The following is a 17,494-nucleotide window of genomic DNA, read 5'->3' as shown; positions in this document are numbered from 1 at the left end:
TGTCAATGTCAATATTTACATTATGAACGGGCCGGTCCAGGCCCGCCCTGGGCGGCGGACTGGCTTCGGGCAGCCCACGGGCCACGGGCTAATTTTACACTCCTATCAATGTGAATGTTAACTTGTCAATGTGAATATTCAGATTATCAACGGGCCGGGCCTATTTTTTTGGCCTGTGGGCCGGCCCGGCCCGACTCGAATTTTTCCGGGCACCGAGGAGGATCGACATAGACCGGGCCTCTACACATAGACGATCTGAATATTCACATTGACAGTGTGAACATTCGCATTAGGGGTATTTTGGTAATTATGTCACCCATAGGACTTATTGAAATATAAGAAAATAATGTGAACTAAATAGAACATAAGTAGATGAAAATGGTATTTTGATCTTCTTATCTCAAATTGGACCTAATGGAATAGTCAAAAAGAATATGGGTTGAGTGGAATAAAACTCTTAGAAAATGGATTTATCAAAAAAATTCCGTTTTAAATTTTTATCAAATTCAAATTTGATAATTTCTAAATTTGATATTAAAAAACAAAGTTTCTCTTAAAGACCAAATAAATATATATATATATATGTATATATATTTGTAGATCTCATTGATTCTAGGTAGGGCTCTTATTACATTAATTTTGAATTTACATTATATATCTTTGGAGTAAAATAATTAAATAAATAATTTTGTTTATTATTTATACGTGAATGGCCTTAATTTTCAACAGTTTTGCTAGGTTGCTCCTATTGGCTTGAAAGTGTTGGCATCCATGTTGTAGCCTTTGGGCCAGATCCCTCAACCATGCGTGAAACCCACGAGTTTACAAAATAAAGAAAGAGGAGGGAGAGAGAGAGAGAGGAACACGATCTTGGGTTGGGCTGCTCTTGCGTCGAGCGACCTTGCGTCGAGCGACCTTGCGTCGAGCGACCAACTTGAGTGTTCACCGACGACGACGATGACCACCGACTTGGGTGTTCACCGACGACCGCCACTGACCACCGACCTAGGTAGACCACCGTGCACCTCTCTTGCTGTTGAGCATTACAACAACATTCATAGGAGATTGGCAATGTAAGTAAAGGTTGAATCTTGCTGATTTTGTTGATTTTGGCAAAGTAAAGATTGGCTTTGAATGTGTTTTTTCTGGCAACATTTATAAGAGCATTACAACATTCATTAGAGTTCATTGATTTTGCTTATTTTGCCAAAAAAAAAACACATTAGAGTTCATTGTGAATCTTGCTGATAAAGGTTGAATCGCGCTTGTGTTCTGATTTCCAGTTTGAATTTTGCTGATAATGATTCATTGTGATTCATCATTCTGTCCATTCAATTGCAAAAGGATTCATTGAGATTGGCTTTGTGTTTTTTTTTTTTATTTGGTTGTGTGGCCAATTTTTTTTGTGTTGTTGCATTCTAGGTGTTTGTTGAAAGTCCACATAGAAAGAATAAAGCTTTGTAGCTCAAATTTGATACGGTATTCTAGGTGTTTTTTTGAAAGTCCACATAGAAAAACAGTTTGTATGTGTTGGCTACATATTTTGTAAAAGCCAGTTACAGTTCGACACGTGGCATAGTAAGGGTAATAAAGGAAGGTTATTCAAGCCCTTAATCCTGGTCGTACACGTGGCAATAAATATTGGTCCTCACATGATCTGAGTAACACTAGATCAAATAACGGGATGCAAGATGACGTGTCCTCAACGGTTACTCATATTCAAATCTAAGTACAAGAGGGAAGCTCAACTACCAGTAATGGCGTAATGGAGCTACTTGTAAGGAAGCACGATCAGCGATCATGGAGGAGCAGTTCGACGGTTCGAAGTGCAGTTCGAAGGTCATCACTGACGAGTATAAATAGCAGGACAGCCCCCAGAAAAAAGGAGGACTCAGATCATACAAACCAGTCATTTACTTCATATATTTTCTTTCCAGTCATTTACATTTCCAGTCTTTAAATACTTGTTCTTTAAATACCTGCACTTTAAATACTCGCACTGCACTTCGATTCATAGGAGTAGCTTCAAGTAGATTCAAGTAGATTGCTGTTGTAAACCTCCCCGAGGCTGAGTTCGGACCATTGTAAGTGTTCATTTTTATGAAATACTTCAATTGTTCTTCATATTACTGTTATTTCTCTTAATTTCTCCTAAGTCAAGCCACCAGTAAAAGTCCTCTTCATTGAGGCTGAAAAGAACTAAAACACAATCGTCTGATAATTGGTTGGCAATTATAATTTCTGTAAGGACTGATTGATCCTTGCTGGCACGCTCACATTCACAAAAATACCCTTCGAAAAGCCAAAAAGCCAACAGTATGATTTTGGACTGAATGTACAGACTGAATTTTAGACTGAAACAGTTTGCATGATATTCAGATACTTTGGGTGGGTCCGAGAGAGAGAGAGAGATAGAGAGCAGAGAAAAGCTGTATGTGCACGTCAGGTCCAAAATCGGGGAGAGAGGGTGCTGAAATTAGGGCCATTCGGGGTTAAAATACGAGCTACAAAGCTTTATTCAATTTTCGGACTTCCCCTTGGCCTTAGAAAATTTCAGGGCGGGCCCTGATTATGCAGAGCACACCAGAGACAACTCATGAGCACACATTGCAAAAAAAATAAAATAAATCAACAAACTATACATAAACATAATATGAACTCATTATTTATAAATAACCATTTAATACAAAACATGTAAAATTTCACATGTATTTATTAATATGACATCATTACCAGATCTACTGTTTAAGAAGTTTAAATTATTTTGTTTGGTTAATAGTTTTGAAAAATAGTTTTTGAAAATTATCATTTATAGAGTTGCCACTACATACACCACTATGCCATAATAATACCACAGCCACTCTTAACTAATGTAATTAATATCATAAATTATCGTAGAATCTTAACATTTTGGATTGTGATTCACCACAACAAATCATAACTTTTATCAGACTCATAACTATATACGTTAAAATCATAACATTTTAAATTGTGGTAACAACTCATAAATTTTACCAAAAAAAGTCAGAACAAATCATAGCTTTTATCAGTATGAATTACGAATTTTCAATTTAAAATCATAACATTATAGATTATAAATGATTCACCACAATGACAAGGAGAAAATGAACGCTTCGAAGAAGGCGTGGAAGGAGAGGTAGAAATACCAAATCCAGAGGATAATGTGGTAACACATCCTGTGGAAACTCCTATATTGTCAGAACCCATGGTCGAACGGACCAGTACTTCTGGACAAGAACCATATGTTCATATTATTGGACAAAACCAAGGAATTGGACCGTCCGCTATGCCATTTATTCAACCAACAAATCCATGGGATGGTTTAGTGAATGCCATGGGACAACAACTAATGAACACAATGGAAAGGTGGGCAACATCCTTTTTGGATCGAATGAATAACCACCAACCAACAAACACAAGACAAACGGAGGAAGTTGTAAATGTCCCCCAACAAAGATTGGCTAGAGAAAAACAGGCTATGCAAGTTAATGGACATACTAATGGTCAAACTAGTACCCAAAACTTTGAAAGACCATCACCTCAGTCTTGGTATGAACCCATTTCAAGGCCTATAGCAGGCCAAAATGCCTCAGTACTTAATAATGAAGCCACACAAGTTGGTGGATCTGGCCAAGTACAAGAAACTGGCGTAAGAATGGTTACAAATCCCATGTTCGAAGCCATACCTGGCACAAGGGGGTACACTAATCCCTTATTCGAATTTACACCCGGGGGGTTGGAGGGTTTTCCTACAAATGGTAGAGACACAACACCTGTTCCAGCACCTTTTGCAGGTCCTTTCGCAGGTCATGCTCAAAGGGGTTACCCATACCCTCAACAGCAACCTGCACCGCAAGGACAACCAGCCCCAAATTTACCACCTTATGGACCAAGAGGACCACAAGCACAAGTTTATCCACCAAATCCTGTGTTTGCTCCTCCAGTAGTGGTTCAGCAGGCACAAAATATGGTCCCTAGAGACCAGATTGTTGATATTGTTAGGGAGATATGTGGACCAATGGCTCGGGGGGTCCAGACTCCTATATACAGAAAACCATACCCAGAATGGGTAGATAGGGTACATGAATACCCAAGGGGATTCAGGATACCAGATTTTACCCTTTTTTATGGGACTGGAAATCAATCAACGATAGAGCATATTGCTAGATTTGCTGCTCAATGCGGTGAATTCACTAACCATGATTATATGAAACTGAGATTATTTCCAAATTCCCTAACGGGAGGAGCATTTGTATGGTACATCAACCTTACACCTGGCTCCATTCAAAATTGGCAACAAATGGAAGAGGCATTTCATGCCCAATTCTTCCAATCAGAGCCAGAAGTATCTATGGCAGATTTGGCTAGGTTGAGTCAAAGGCCTGAAGAAAAGGCTACTCAGTTTATTGCCAGATTTAAAAGGGCTCGAAATAAATGTAGAGTCATCCTGCCAGAGCCAGAATTCGTCAGATTGGCTCAAAATGGTTTAGAATTCAGGCTTCGAAAGAAGTTTGATTCAACTGAATTCAGAGATTTGGTCGAACTGACCTATAAGGTGTCTCGATATGAAACATTATTAGAAGAGGAACAAGATCGAAATAATGCATCATATAAGACATATTATAGAGATCCTAATTATGAAATAGATGCAGCAGAGATTGTAGGCAAAGAACCTGTAATCTGTGAAGCATTAATTCGTAAGGATACAACTATAGACCAGCAGTTTAAAAAGAAAGACTTTCACAGAAAATACTCTTTCGATTTAACAAAAGCAGATGACATCTTTGATCATTTGCTCCCGGCTAATTTCCTTAAGTTACCTAAAGGAGTAAAACTACCATCTCCAGATGAACTGAAAGGAAAAGTATACTGTAAATGGCATAATTCTTGGTCTCACTCGACTAAAAACTGCATTGTTTTTCGAGACAGGATCCAAGAACAGATTCGGAAAGGAAGTTTGAAGTTCTCAGCTAAAACAGAAAAAGCCATGGGAATTGACAGTGATCCCTTTCCAGAAGTTGGAGAGGCAGCAGCCAATGTCATTACATCAGATTTCCAGAACTTGTCCTTGACAGAATTGGAGGAAGTCAATGTGCAGATGCATGTTGCTAATCAAACCAACGTCAAGAAGAACACTAGAAGACCACCAGTTATTGAACAGGGTTCCTCACACCAGATGGAACGTTCTGATGAAGAATCACTGGATGATGATTCTTTAGAAGCAGCGGTGATGCAGAGAATGTGCCCCAGGTGCAGACTCAGTTACAAATGGTTGAAGGGGCTTCCAACTGATGGGAAGCAATACTACAGGGATGTTCAGAGACGTCCTAAATCAACCAATGCTTACAACAAAAGGCCGTATCCGGCTAGTGATAGGCAGAGACCACCAGTGGTTGAGCCTATGGTAAACAGAATGCATGACAAAGGCAAGAAGTTCTTGCATGAATCCAGGCCACATAACTATTATAGAGTGGAGAGTAGCCATTCCGAAAGAAAACTGGAGAGAGGTTCAGTTCATGGAATCAGAGCCAGAGAGTGGCCCCCTAGACCGGTTTTACACAGGACAGAAAATGGTCACCCTTATCGAAGGTCTGAATCAGATTCAAAATATGAGGACAAAACCAGGCACTTACCTTCACGGCCAGTTTCGAAGATGGCTTCGAAGGTGGAAAAGGGCAGATCAGCGTCTGAATCAACAAGCTCATGGGTACCTGGGGTCCCGGATTGGTTTGTAATGCAAAACAAACCTAGGGAGGTGCTTGCTTATGAAGATACTATAAACCAAGGCAGGATGATCAAGCCTCCTATGGTGGCTCCGAACAACTGGGTGCTGCTTAAACACCCAAAAACGAGGGAACCAGACATGGTCCCAGTCATCTCAAGATCACAGAGGAGAAAAATTCAGCGCAGGTACACCCAGTACCAAAAGGATCTGAAGGAAGGTGGAGAAAATTCTTCATCAGTCAAAACGGAAGGAAGGAAAAACCCAAAGTCAGACCATGCTCCAAAGCCAGTTCCACAGAGCACAGTGGTCTGCAGCCGAGAACAGTTGGCCAAGGTTCATTCTGAACTGAAAACCAGAGAAAAGGCTAGTTTGGTAGGGTTGGAGAAAGCTCTGATGGAGACAGATAGCGAGACTGAAGAAGAGATTAGCGTAAGTCAGAAGAAAGAGGTTGTGGAGGAAGAGATGTTTGAAGCCTTCATGGCTGAGCAAACGTTTCTGACTAAAGAGCCAGTTGAGAAAGATCCTTCGAAGGGATCAGTTAGTGATGAAATACCAGAATGCATCATGCAGGATGTTTCTGAGGGAGTCGACCAAAGTAACCAAGAGGGGAAACAAGTACAGCCAGCCATCCAGTTTGGCTCGTTTCCCCCAGTATCAGTAAACATGGTACACATACTGCCACAAGAATTTCAAGCTGGAGATGAGAAGCAAGAGGGGCAGGAAGCTGACCCAGTTCAGATCTCCAGTGAAGACTCACAAGCAAGTATGGTGCAAGATAACTTTGAAATGGTCATCCCGATGGAAGATGGATATGAGAGCGAAGAGGTGGTAAGCATCAATCTATCGTATCCATTTGAGTACCCCTCGGATTCGATGACACAGCACGTCAGGCCTTTGTACATCAAGGCTTTCTTTGATGGGGTACAGCTGAACCGAGTCCTAGTAGACAATGGGGCAGCAGTGAACCTACTCCCGAAATCTTCTTTGAAGAAACTAGGAAAAAAGAATCCCAGGTTGATACCAACCAGCACAACCATTGCTGGTTTTGCTGGAGATAAACAAATGGCTCAGGGGATTCTACCCATTAATTTAAGTGTGGGAACCAGGGATTGTATGACAGCATTTTTCGTAATCGACAGTAATGCTAAATACAATGCTTTGCTTGGAAGGGACTGGATCCACACTAACAAGTGTGTGCCTTCTTCTTTACATCAGAAAATCATGATGGCCTTAGGCAATGGAGAGACAGAGGAGATCGACGCAGATCCTCAACCCTTCATAGCCTGTGCAGACTTTGCGGAGGCTAAATTGTATATTGAGGGAGTGACACCTCTCAGTATACTGATGAAAGATGACAGTTCAGCCGAAGTGACGGCTGATGAGGAGGTGACACACCTGAAGCACTTAGTCCAAAAAAGTGCTGGTGAAGAGGTTGTCCTTAGAGATGACAATGATGCCTGGTTATAGGCAAAGAGAGGAACCACCAGAAGCCAAGTACTTGGCTTTGATTAAATTTTCAGCATTGGATATAAAAGCAATAGTCCAGAAAGTTCGGGAGCAAGAGAGAGAGGCCATGATAATTGGCTGCAAACAGCAGCAGCAACAGGCTAGAGTCTTGATTCTTGGTAAGTACTGTGCCTTGGACATTGAAACAAAAGTCCAAGAAATACAGGAAGAGGAAGCCTTGTGGACAGATTTTGTCTATGAGGAGGAGGGCAGAGATATTGAACTAAAGAACCTGAGGGCAGAACCAAGCTCGAAGGTCACTTCAAAGGTAGCAAAAACCAGGGGGAGTTCTCATGCACAAGACCCTTTAGAAGAAGTAAATCTAGGGGAAGGTTCTGTACAACAGCCCACTTATGTAAGTGCTTGTTTGAATGCTCTGGACAGAAACCAGCTATTGTTTGTTCTGAAGAAATACAAAGATTGCTTTGCATGGTCTTATAATGAACTACCAGGATTGGACAGGTCATTAGTGGAACATAGGCTTCCTATGAAGCCTAACTTCAAGCCATATAAGCAGAAACCAAGAAGGATGAGTCCAGAAGTAATTCAGAAGGTCAAGGAAGAGATCCTCAGACTACTCAAGGCAGGTTTTATTAGGACAGCCAGGTATGTTGAGTGGCTATCTAATATTGTGCCTGTAGTCAAGAAGAATGGCAAAATGAGGGTATGTATCGATTTCAGAAATTTAAATCTGGCAACTCCCAAAGATGAGTACCCTATGCCTATAGTGGACTTGCTGGTGGACAGTTCAGCAGGTCACCAAGTCTTGTCAATGATGGATGGGCATTCCGGCTATAACCAAATTTGCATTGCAGAGGAAGATATCCACAAGACAGCATTCAGATGTCCTGGGAATATTGGCACCTTTGAATGGGTTAAAATGCCATTTGGTCTAAAGAATGCTGGAGCTACATATCAAAGAGCCATGAACACTATCTTTCATGATCTTATTGGAGGATATTTGGAATGTTATATTGATGACATTGTGGTTAAGTCCCAGTCCATGGAGGATCACCTGCTTCACTTAGAAGCAGCTTTTGAAAGGATGAGGAAGTTCAAATTAAAGCTTAATCCTCTTAAATGTGCTTTTGGTGTATCATCTGGAAATTTCTTGGGCTATGTTGTTCACAAGAAAGGAATACAGATTGATCAGAATAAAGCCAAAGCAATCATCGAAGCCAAACCCCCATCAAGTAAGAAAGAATTACAAAGGTTCCTTGGGCAGGTCAACTTTCTTCGAAGGTTCATTTCTAACACTGCAGGGAAAACTAAAGTATTTTCTTCCTTGTTAAGGCTGAAAGATGAAGAGGAATTCGTGTGGACAGCAGAGCATCAATTTGCTTTCGAAGGTATCAAGGCCTACTTGGCTAACCCTCCAGTGCTGATGCCACCAAAGGGGAACAAGCCCTTGAAGTTATACATAGCTGCAGCAGAGGATTCATTGGGAGCTTTCTTAGCCCAAGACAATGAAGAAGGCAAGGAGCAAGCTATTTATTACCTTAGTAGGTTTTTAAATTCTTGTGAATGTAAATATTCAGCTGTTGAAAAGCTGTGTCTTGCTTTGTATTTTGCTGCAATAAAATTAAGATATTATCTTTTGCCTACAACTGTCTTGGTAATTGCAACCACAGATTTGGTTAAATATATGTTATCTAGACCAATGTTGAGGGGAAGAATTGGCAAATGGATACTTGCCTTATCAGAATATCATCTAGAATATGTCCCTCAAAGGGCAGTAAAAGGGCAGGTTTTAGCCAACTTCTTGGCAGATCATCCATCTCAAACTGAGAGCCAGGAGATAATGGAACTTGGTATGACCAGTGTTGAGCCATGGCAAATGTGGTTCGATGGGTCGAAAGCAAATGGGTTAATTGGAATTGGTATTGTAATCAAGTCTCCACAGGGGACAGAAACTACCCATGGTTTTAGAGTGGATGAAGCTACCTGTTCCAATAACCAGGCTGAATATGAAGCCTTAATTGTGGGACTAGAGATTCTTATTGGATTACAAGTACATGCAGTTGACATATTTGGGGATTCTCAATTGGTGGTTAACCAAGTGAAAGGAATTTTCAAGTGTCAAAGCATAAGTATCCTGCCATATTATGTTGTTGCATTACATTTGCTTTCTCAGTTTCAAATAGCAAATGTAACCCATGTTCCAAGATTCTTGAACAATAGAGCCAATGATGTGGCTCAAAAGGCTTCGAACTTCAAGAGAAGGGATAATACCCAAAGGGACATAAGCCAAACAACATATCAGAGATTAATACAACCTTTGAATAAAAGGAATGTGATCTTGGAAGTCAATCATAATGACTTACAAGAACAAGATTGGAGGCATCCAATAATGCAGTACTTGGCTGGTCCATCTTCGAAGGCCAGTAGAAAAGTTAAATTGCAGTCTATGCAATATATGATATATGGTAATGCTCTCTATAAAAGGGGGGGAGATGGCTTATTGTTGGAATGTCTAGGCCCGAAAGAAGCATTAACAGCCATGGCTGAGGTTCATGAAGGCATCTGTGGTGCTCATCAACCTGGTGTAAAAATGAGATGGTTGCTTCGAAGGCATTCCTATTATTGGCCAACCATCCTTAAAGACTGCATAGAATATGCAAAGGGGTGTCAGGCATGTCAAAAGCATGGCACAATAAGGCATGTGCCCATAACTGACCTACATGCAGTAGTGAAGCCTTGGCCATTCAGAGGGTGGGCCATGGATATGATGGGAAAAATACACCCACCTTCTTCGAAACATCATTGTTTCATTCTAGTGGCCACTGACTACTTCACTTAATGGGTCGAAGCTAAGCCATACAAGGCTGTAGACCAAACAGAGGTTATTGGTTTTATTAAAGATTTGATCCATAGATTTGGAATCCCGCAAACCATAACAGTTGATAATGGAACTGTGTTTGATGGGAAGATGGTGAAGGCTTTTGTGGCAGAATTTGGAATTAGCCTTGTTAATTCCACACCCTATTATGCACAAGCTAATGGTCAAGCTGAGTCATCCAATAAGTCCTTGAAAAAAGGAATACAAAGGTTGTGGATGACAATCCCAGGGATTGGCATAACCTATTGTTGGATGTTCTGTGGGCATATAGAACCTCACCGAGGTCAAGCACAGGGGTCACTCCCTATGCCTTGGTGTATGGACATGATGCAGTCTTACCAGTAGAGATTAATGTTAAATCTTTGAGAGTAAGATGTCAAGATCAATTGAATCCTGAACAATACCATCAAAGTATGTGCTTAGAATTAGAAGGCATAGATGAAGCCAGAATTTTGGCATTAAATAGCATTCTTTTCCAAAAGAAGAAAGCAGCCAAAAATTATAATAAGAAAGTCAAACACATTGGCTTTGATGAAGGTGATTTGGTATGGAAGACAATACTCCCAATTGGGATTAAAAGCCATAAGTTTGGCAAATGGTCACCTAATTGGGAAGGACCATATCAAATTCATAGGGTTCTGCCTTTTGGAGCATACCATTTAAGAAATTTGAATGGTTATGTACATCCCAAAAAGATTAATGGCAGATATCTAAAACCTTATTTTCCAACCATTTGGGAAACACAAGGGATAGAGTGAACACCATATGCAAAAACACAAGCTTGTTCAAATGATATTCAAAATAGTATGCTTTCATAAAGAATCAAGTACATTATGCCACAAATTGGCCCAAAAATCATTACAATGCTTTAATTGTTTTTGTACAATAGCTTTCCTATTACTAAGGGAAGGAAATAATTGAATAGCTGCAGCCATGTTTTCTTTTCGATCAGCCAGTCCTTGATTGGTGATGTGCAGTTTCTTATCAGTTCGAACCAAGGCTTGGTTTACTGCAGCTAACTCCTCTTCGAGCTGAGCTTTCTTCTCCAGAAGTTGGACTCGAAAGTGGGAGGCAGAAGAGTGTTGTTCTTTCAGAGTTGATACTTCAGTATGCACCTGAGAAACAAAACTCTGGTCCTTAGCCAGCTTATCATTCGCAGCTTTAGCAGCATGGCAAATGTTGAGATAAAAATCAATAGTAGCTGCAGCCTGAGATAGATGACTTGAAACACTTATGGCAGACTGCTCAGCAATGTTACAGCATTGAAGGAACCCATTCCTGATGATAGGCCTTTGTAGAGCCTCGAAGGGGATCCTTGAAAAGGAAGTCAACAGTTTCAAGCATGTGTCTAAATCTACTGAAGGTACAAAAGGCTTGTTGCTGGAGGAAGGAGAACTCTCGAAGATTTCCAAAAGGGAGTGAGCCAAGGCTAATGGCTCAGCTTCAGCAGTAGAAGTGGGAGAGGTAGAAGGTATGTCAAAAAGACTAGCTAGTCTTCCTTCAAAAATGTCTACCTCATCCCTTGACATTAAGGGCATAGAGAGTGTTGTGGTGGAAGACGCAAAGGGCTGCATAGGGATGGGAGAAACAGATGGAGCATCTTTGGCAGCCTCTATGGTCCTGGCCACCAGCAAATCAAGAGAAGAGGGACTGGAAGTGGGCATTGGTGATGAACCATGAATTGAAGGGCTACCAGTGTTTTCTGTGGAAGAATCAACTGCCATTGGGAATGGAGTAGCAGTTGGATTTTCTACAAAGGATGGAGAAAGAGCAAGGCTCGAAGGAAAAATAGATTGAGGTAGGTTACGAGCCAAAAAAGAGAGGTATGGCCTTAATCCAAGAAAAGGAGATGCAGGAATACTGGAGTCTAAAGAAGATATGACAAATATAGGCTTTTGAAGTGGAAGCATGACTCGAACAACCCTGACATTCTGCATTTGGTCAACCTCAACCGAAATTGAGGAAGGTCTCGTTGGAAAGGTGAGTGCAGTGGTTGTTGCTGTAAAAGGAAGAAATGCAGAACAAAGTTAAACTTCAATACCACAAGCTGACAAAGTAAAAACAGCAGAGGTATGAAAGAAATTACTTGTTCTAGAGGCGCTAGTACTGATGGGAGAACTGCGAAGAGAGTAATGTCCAGCAGTCTGCTGCCTTCTTACCATTTCCCCTTGTGCTGCATCGGCAGCAGCAGCTTCCTCTCTTTGTTCTTGCCATCTTTTCTTGGCTCTCTCAAATACAACGATTGCCTTGGAATGTTCTTGTTCGACTGCCTTATGAGTAGAATCCTCAACATGGTCAATAACAGGAACAGTCATTCTCCTTCTCTTCTCCCTCGGCAGAGATACAACCAGTTCTTTTCCAACCTCCCCTTCTTCAGATCGGGGTTCAGATTCTCCAGAGATAAGTTCTTTCTCCGCTATTATGACGATTGCCTCGCTAGCAGGATTTTCAATGGCATCAGATGAAGACACAGCTACCTTTTGTCTCTTTGTTCTTTGTAAGGGCACTTCCTTCTCTGACTCAACCTCTCTTTCTTCTTCAAAAGGTTCAGATACTTCAGGAGGAAGGACTAGTCTCCTTTTGGTTTTTTGTTGTTGTTTCTTCTTGAGAATAGCTAAAGTCTCAGCTCTCTTGGGAGACTCTTCTTGTGGAGACCCTACACCAAAAACATGAGTATAAGAAAACCAACAAAAGATTCAGAAATGAAAGGGGAGGAGAAGAACTTGAAGATACTCACCCTTCTTCGAAGCAGCTCTAGTAACCCTGGCTAGAAGGGGTAAAGTGGCAGGAGTAGTGGTGACAACTTCAGGAGGGGGAGAAGTGCTTTGGGCTGTTGTTGACTTATCCTTCGAAGGCAATCCCAACCCCACCAATAAGTCATGAGGATGTGCAGAGAGGCGCACTTCCATATTGGCTGTCCACCAGTTCTTAAACCTTTTTAAGACTGAGCCAAAAGGGCGAAAGGGGATAAATTGGAATTCACTCAATTCCTTCAACAGTCTGAGTATTGCTGCCTCTGGTTTGGATTTGGGTATTCTCAAATCTCTGGCAGTAAGATGGACATTTGAAAGACTACAAAGAGGGACAGGTATCCCTTGAGAGAGCCCAAATTGCCTTGCAAATTGAGAAGGACAGTATACCTCAGATATGCATTTATAGGCTCGAGGGTTCAGAGTGCCAATGAACAGCTCCCTTGGTAATAATATAGAGGCCCATATATCTTTGTGGGGAGAAGTGGAACATTCTTTATCAGCCAGAAAAGATTGTAGCCAGGTTGGCCCTCTATTGGCTTCGAAAGGACAAAAGAAGGAAGCAGATGGAGAGATAGGAAGTTGATAAAAGAAGGTGAAGTAATAAGCAAAGGAAGCAGGATAAAGGGCAATCCTAGCATATTTTTCCCCGTAGGTACTAGGATCCTGAACAAGGAATCCTAAACACTTGGGATGTAGGTCAGTAAAATAAGCAAAGAGCCAGAGTTGGAGCACCCAGAGGGGACCTCCTTGGTTAGCATCGAGGGGTTTTTCGCAAAATTGGGAGCAGGCTCTGTAGACATGACCTAGAAGATAAGGAGCAAGAGCGATATGTTTCTTCAAGACGAGTGCCTTCGCAAGTGGAGCAAACTCAGGCATAATCCTCTGAGATGAGGTGCAAAAGAGGAATTTGCATAACCAGTATAATATGAAGGAAAAGAATTCTCTGTCCCTCACAGGACCTTCTCTCTTATTTTCAGCCTTTACGAAGTCACTATAAGAAGAATTTAGGGCTGGGAGAGAAAATTTGACAGGAAGGTCTGGATAGTTGGGAGTAAAAGGAGAACCATGGGGTGAAAGCCCTAGGAGATGGCAAATATCAAGAACGGTAGGGGCCATCATACCGCACCGAAACTGGAAGAAATTGAAAGCCATATTCCAAAAGCATAAGGCAGCAGGAATCAAAAAGGGGTCTTCAGGAATAATGAACCTGGAAAGTCGAAGGGCATCGAGGATATAAAGCTCTTGTAGATCATCTTCTCTCGCAGGCACCACTCTGTCGTACCATTCCTCCCATTCAGTCCTCAATGTCGGCCAGCAACGATGAGGACGGTTTACCCTCCAAGTTCCCCAATCAAGTCTTTCTTCGTAAAGAAGGAAGTGGTCCTCCAAACGAGGGTACAGAGCTGGGAGTTGAGCAGGAACCTCCCGGAAGATAGGACCCAGGATGTACTCCTGTTTGTTGCTGTGGCGAGGAACGAAAAGACGACCATCGATATTACTTGACTCACCAGATGTCAGCTTGCTGATTTTTTCATCAATACAATGTTTCAAAGCCATGGTTGGACTGATTTGGTCGCCAGCAAGTACTTTTAGAGAGGAGGGATCCATTGGTAGTAAGGAAAAGAAGAGCAAAGAAGATCAGAAAAACCAGTAGAGAGAAGGGTTTGAAAAAGGCAAGAGTTTTCGGAACACAAAACGAGAGGGTTTTAAAACCTTTGTGTCCGAAATTATACCCCTTAAGTCGTTAAGTACAAAAAGTACGAATGCGAAGAATTTCTTCCAAATTGATAGTTTTGGAGGGAAGAACTTATTCCGGGGATTGGGGCCAGCTTCGAAATGAACTATTTGGCTTCGAAAACAAGATCTTGGCGTCAGAAAATCAAATAACAATGGCTTCGAAATACATAAGTCAGCTTCGAAGCCTAGTATCTGCTTAAAGGTGCTAAATTGTTTGATTGTGGGTCTGTTTAGGAATCAAAGTAACGACCTTCGGAGCAAACCCTAGTATTCTCTGAGTATGAGAAGCGCTGTTCAGAGCATACTGCATGCTTAAAAATGCTTGAATACTCAAAGTATTGGTCTACTTCAAAAAATCTAAAGACCTGTTCGAAGGTTATCAGTCAAAGTGACAACATTCGAAGCAAGCCCTAGGACTCTTTAAGGAAAAGGGGCACTGTTCGAAACATCCAAGACCAATCATTGGTTCGAAGCCAAAAGAGATCAGTTTAAAATTGATTGGCTATATCAACCATGACCATATATTGGTTACAGTTAGTATTGAAAAAGTAAAGTCATTAAAATTGAAGTACTAAAACAATATCTGCCAGAATTGTCAATTTTACTCCATGAATTGGAAAAAGACATGATTGGTTCTTTTAGTTCTGCATTAAACAGTTAATTCGAAGGATGAGATTGTTCATTTTGAAGTTATGAGTTAGCTTTTAGAGATGAAAGGAAACAGAGTCAAACAACGTTAAGTACAGAAAGACTTTGTTTATATTAAAGCCAAGATGATTACATTAAGTAACTCTATCTGGGTACAAATTCAAGCTCATAAAAATAAGGAATAGAATAAATAACAAGGTCATGAAATTTTGTCCAGCAATGGTCAATAAATTTCTGTTCTTTCTTTATTATTTCTTCTATTTCTTCTAAAGTTGATTGCATAAGCTGATGAGCTCTCACTTCATAATAGAGTTCTTCAGCCCTTGCTTCGAAGGCCTCTTCCCTCGATTTTTGTTCCAATTTATCTATAACCAAATCATCCCAGTACGCAGAATCTTTATTCCTGAAGTCATCGAACTCTTCGATAAAATTCTCTGCTTCATATTGGGCATGAATTCGGAGAGATAAAAGTTCATCCAGATTTTGGATGGTGATCCTAGAATTCTGATGCCAGTAGAGGAGTACTGGGAGTTGGTCCAAAAACAAATGGAGCTCTGCTTGAGCAAGAGGGTTGAGGACATGACCCCTAGTGAGGATATCACAAGCCCATTGAAAGTTCTTAAGAGGAATGTCATCCTCAAGAACATTGAAGGGCAGATGGGAGAAAGCCGCGAGTAAAAGTTGAGCTTGCTTTCGCTCGGCTGGAGAAGGGGGTGACGGAGGTTGGTAAGGTGGAAAGACTTTGTCCATTGGAAGGGCAAGTCTTAGTTTCTCTGTCCAGGAAAGGATGGGAGAAGAAGAAGGAGAAGATGGTTCTGCTTCAGAAGACAAAGGGGAAGGAGCAGGTGTCTCTATCTCAGAAGATGCAGAAGAAGGTGTGGATGCTTCTATTATGGCAGATGGAACAAAGGCATTAATGTAGTCAAGCCAATCAGAAGAACAAATCTTCGCCTTTTTGGCTAAAAAGGAAGGGGTGTACCCTTGTGCTTCTTCTGGACGCTGGGCAGAGTGCATTATCTTCGTAGGCATGGAAGAAGTATACCAAGCCACAAGCAGATTCTCCTCCAAGCTACGTCGAAGGTCAATGGGCACGTAAGGGTAGACCACTGAGCTTCGAGCGTAGGAGGGAAACTCCAAGGGGTCAGTAAACTCAACAAAATGGTGATTGATTCGCTCCCTTAGATCATAAGTCTCAGGAGTGGACCAGTTTGTCCAACCAGAAGCTCCAGAGGATGAAGAGGCCACAGTTTCATCCCATGCAGAGGTCTGTGAAGAAGAGTTTCCTAGATCCATATTTGCAACTTGTCGAAGCAAAGGCTCGAGGGTAGTTCGGTCAGAATACAAAGGGAGCTTAGGGGAAGAACTCTTTGTATCTGTAAGTTTGTAAACCAAGGGATTAAAGGCAATGTGTTCATAGCCCAAAGGTTTATAATCTGCAAAAGCCTCCATTACCTGAATATAGAAGGGCGGGTAAAGGTGGCTAATGAATGCGTGGAGGTTCTTTCGAGGGGGAACAACATCACTCAAAGGCTCTTCATATGCTTGATCAATAGAAAGGGAAGTTGATGCAGCCATAGCCTGTTCGAATACTAAGGTATTGGGATGTTCGACGAGTTAATGCAGATGATCTCCAAATGGATGACGGTTGTGTTTCCAGAATATGGACTCCATTCACGTTCTGGAAGCGCGGGAAAACTGCAATCCACTAATATCACCAAGTATTGGGTATATTAGTGCGGGGGGTAATGTTGGCTACATATTTTGTAAAAGCCAGTTACAGTTCGACACGTGGCATAGTAAGGGTAATAAAGGAAGGTTATTCAAGCCCTTAATCCTGGTCGTACACGTGGCAATAAATATTGGTCCTCACATGATCTGAGTAACACTAGATCAAATAACGGGATGCAAGATGACGTGTCCTCAACGGTTACTCATATTCAAATCTAAGTACAAGAGGGAAGCTCAACTGCCAGTAATGGCGTAATGGAGCTACTTGTAAGGAAGCACGATCAGCGATCATGGAGGAGCAGTTCGACGGTTCGAAGTGCAGTTCGAAGGTCATCACTGACGAGTATAAATAGCAGGACAGCCCCCAGAAAAAAGGAGGACTCAGATCATACAAACCAGTCATTTACTTCATATATTTTCTTTCCAGTCATTTACATTTCCAGTCTTTAAATACTTGTTCTTTAAATACCTGCACTTTAAATACTCGCACTGCACTTCGATTCATAGGAGTAGCTTCAAGTAGATTCAAGTAGATTG

General features: G+C 41.4%; 1 protein-coding gene across 7 annotated transcripts in view; it reads left to right on the top strand.

Moving 5' to 3' along the window:
* Nucleotides 1–627: 627 nt before the first annotated feature.
* Nucleotides 628–17,494, top strand: part of LOC114322103 (exocyst complex component SEC3B) — a 65,836-nt gene continuing 48,969 nt past the window's right edge. For 2 of the 7 annotated variants that reach the window (XR_014336006.1, XR_014336009.1), the window contains exon 1: nucleotides 628–1,073. The gene's annotated coding sequence lies outside the window, so the exon portion shown is untranslated. The remainder of the gene's footprint in view (nucleotides 1,074–17,494) is intronic. The other 5 variants (XR_014336004.1, XR_014336003.1, XM_082879296.1 and 2 more) reach the window with 3 other exon arrangements.

Source organism: Camellia sinensis, chromosome 7, assembly GCF_055761805.1.
Source record: "Camellia sinensis isolate YWXY chromosome 7, ASM5576180v1, whole genome shotgun sequence".
In the NCBI taxonomy this organism is placed as follows: Eukaryota; Viridiplantae; Streptophyta; class Magnoliopsida; order Ericales; family Theaceae; genus Camellia; species Camellia sinensis.
The sequence above is the reverse complement of the archived record's forward strand: the minus strand, read 5'-3'. Positions and strand labels throughout refer to the sequence as shown.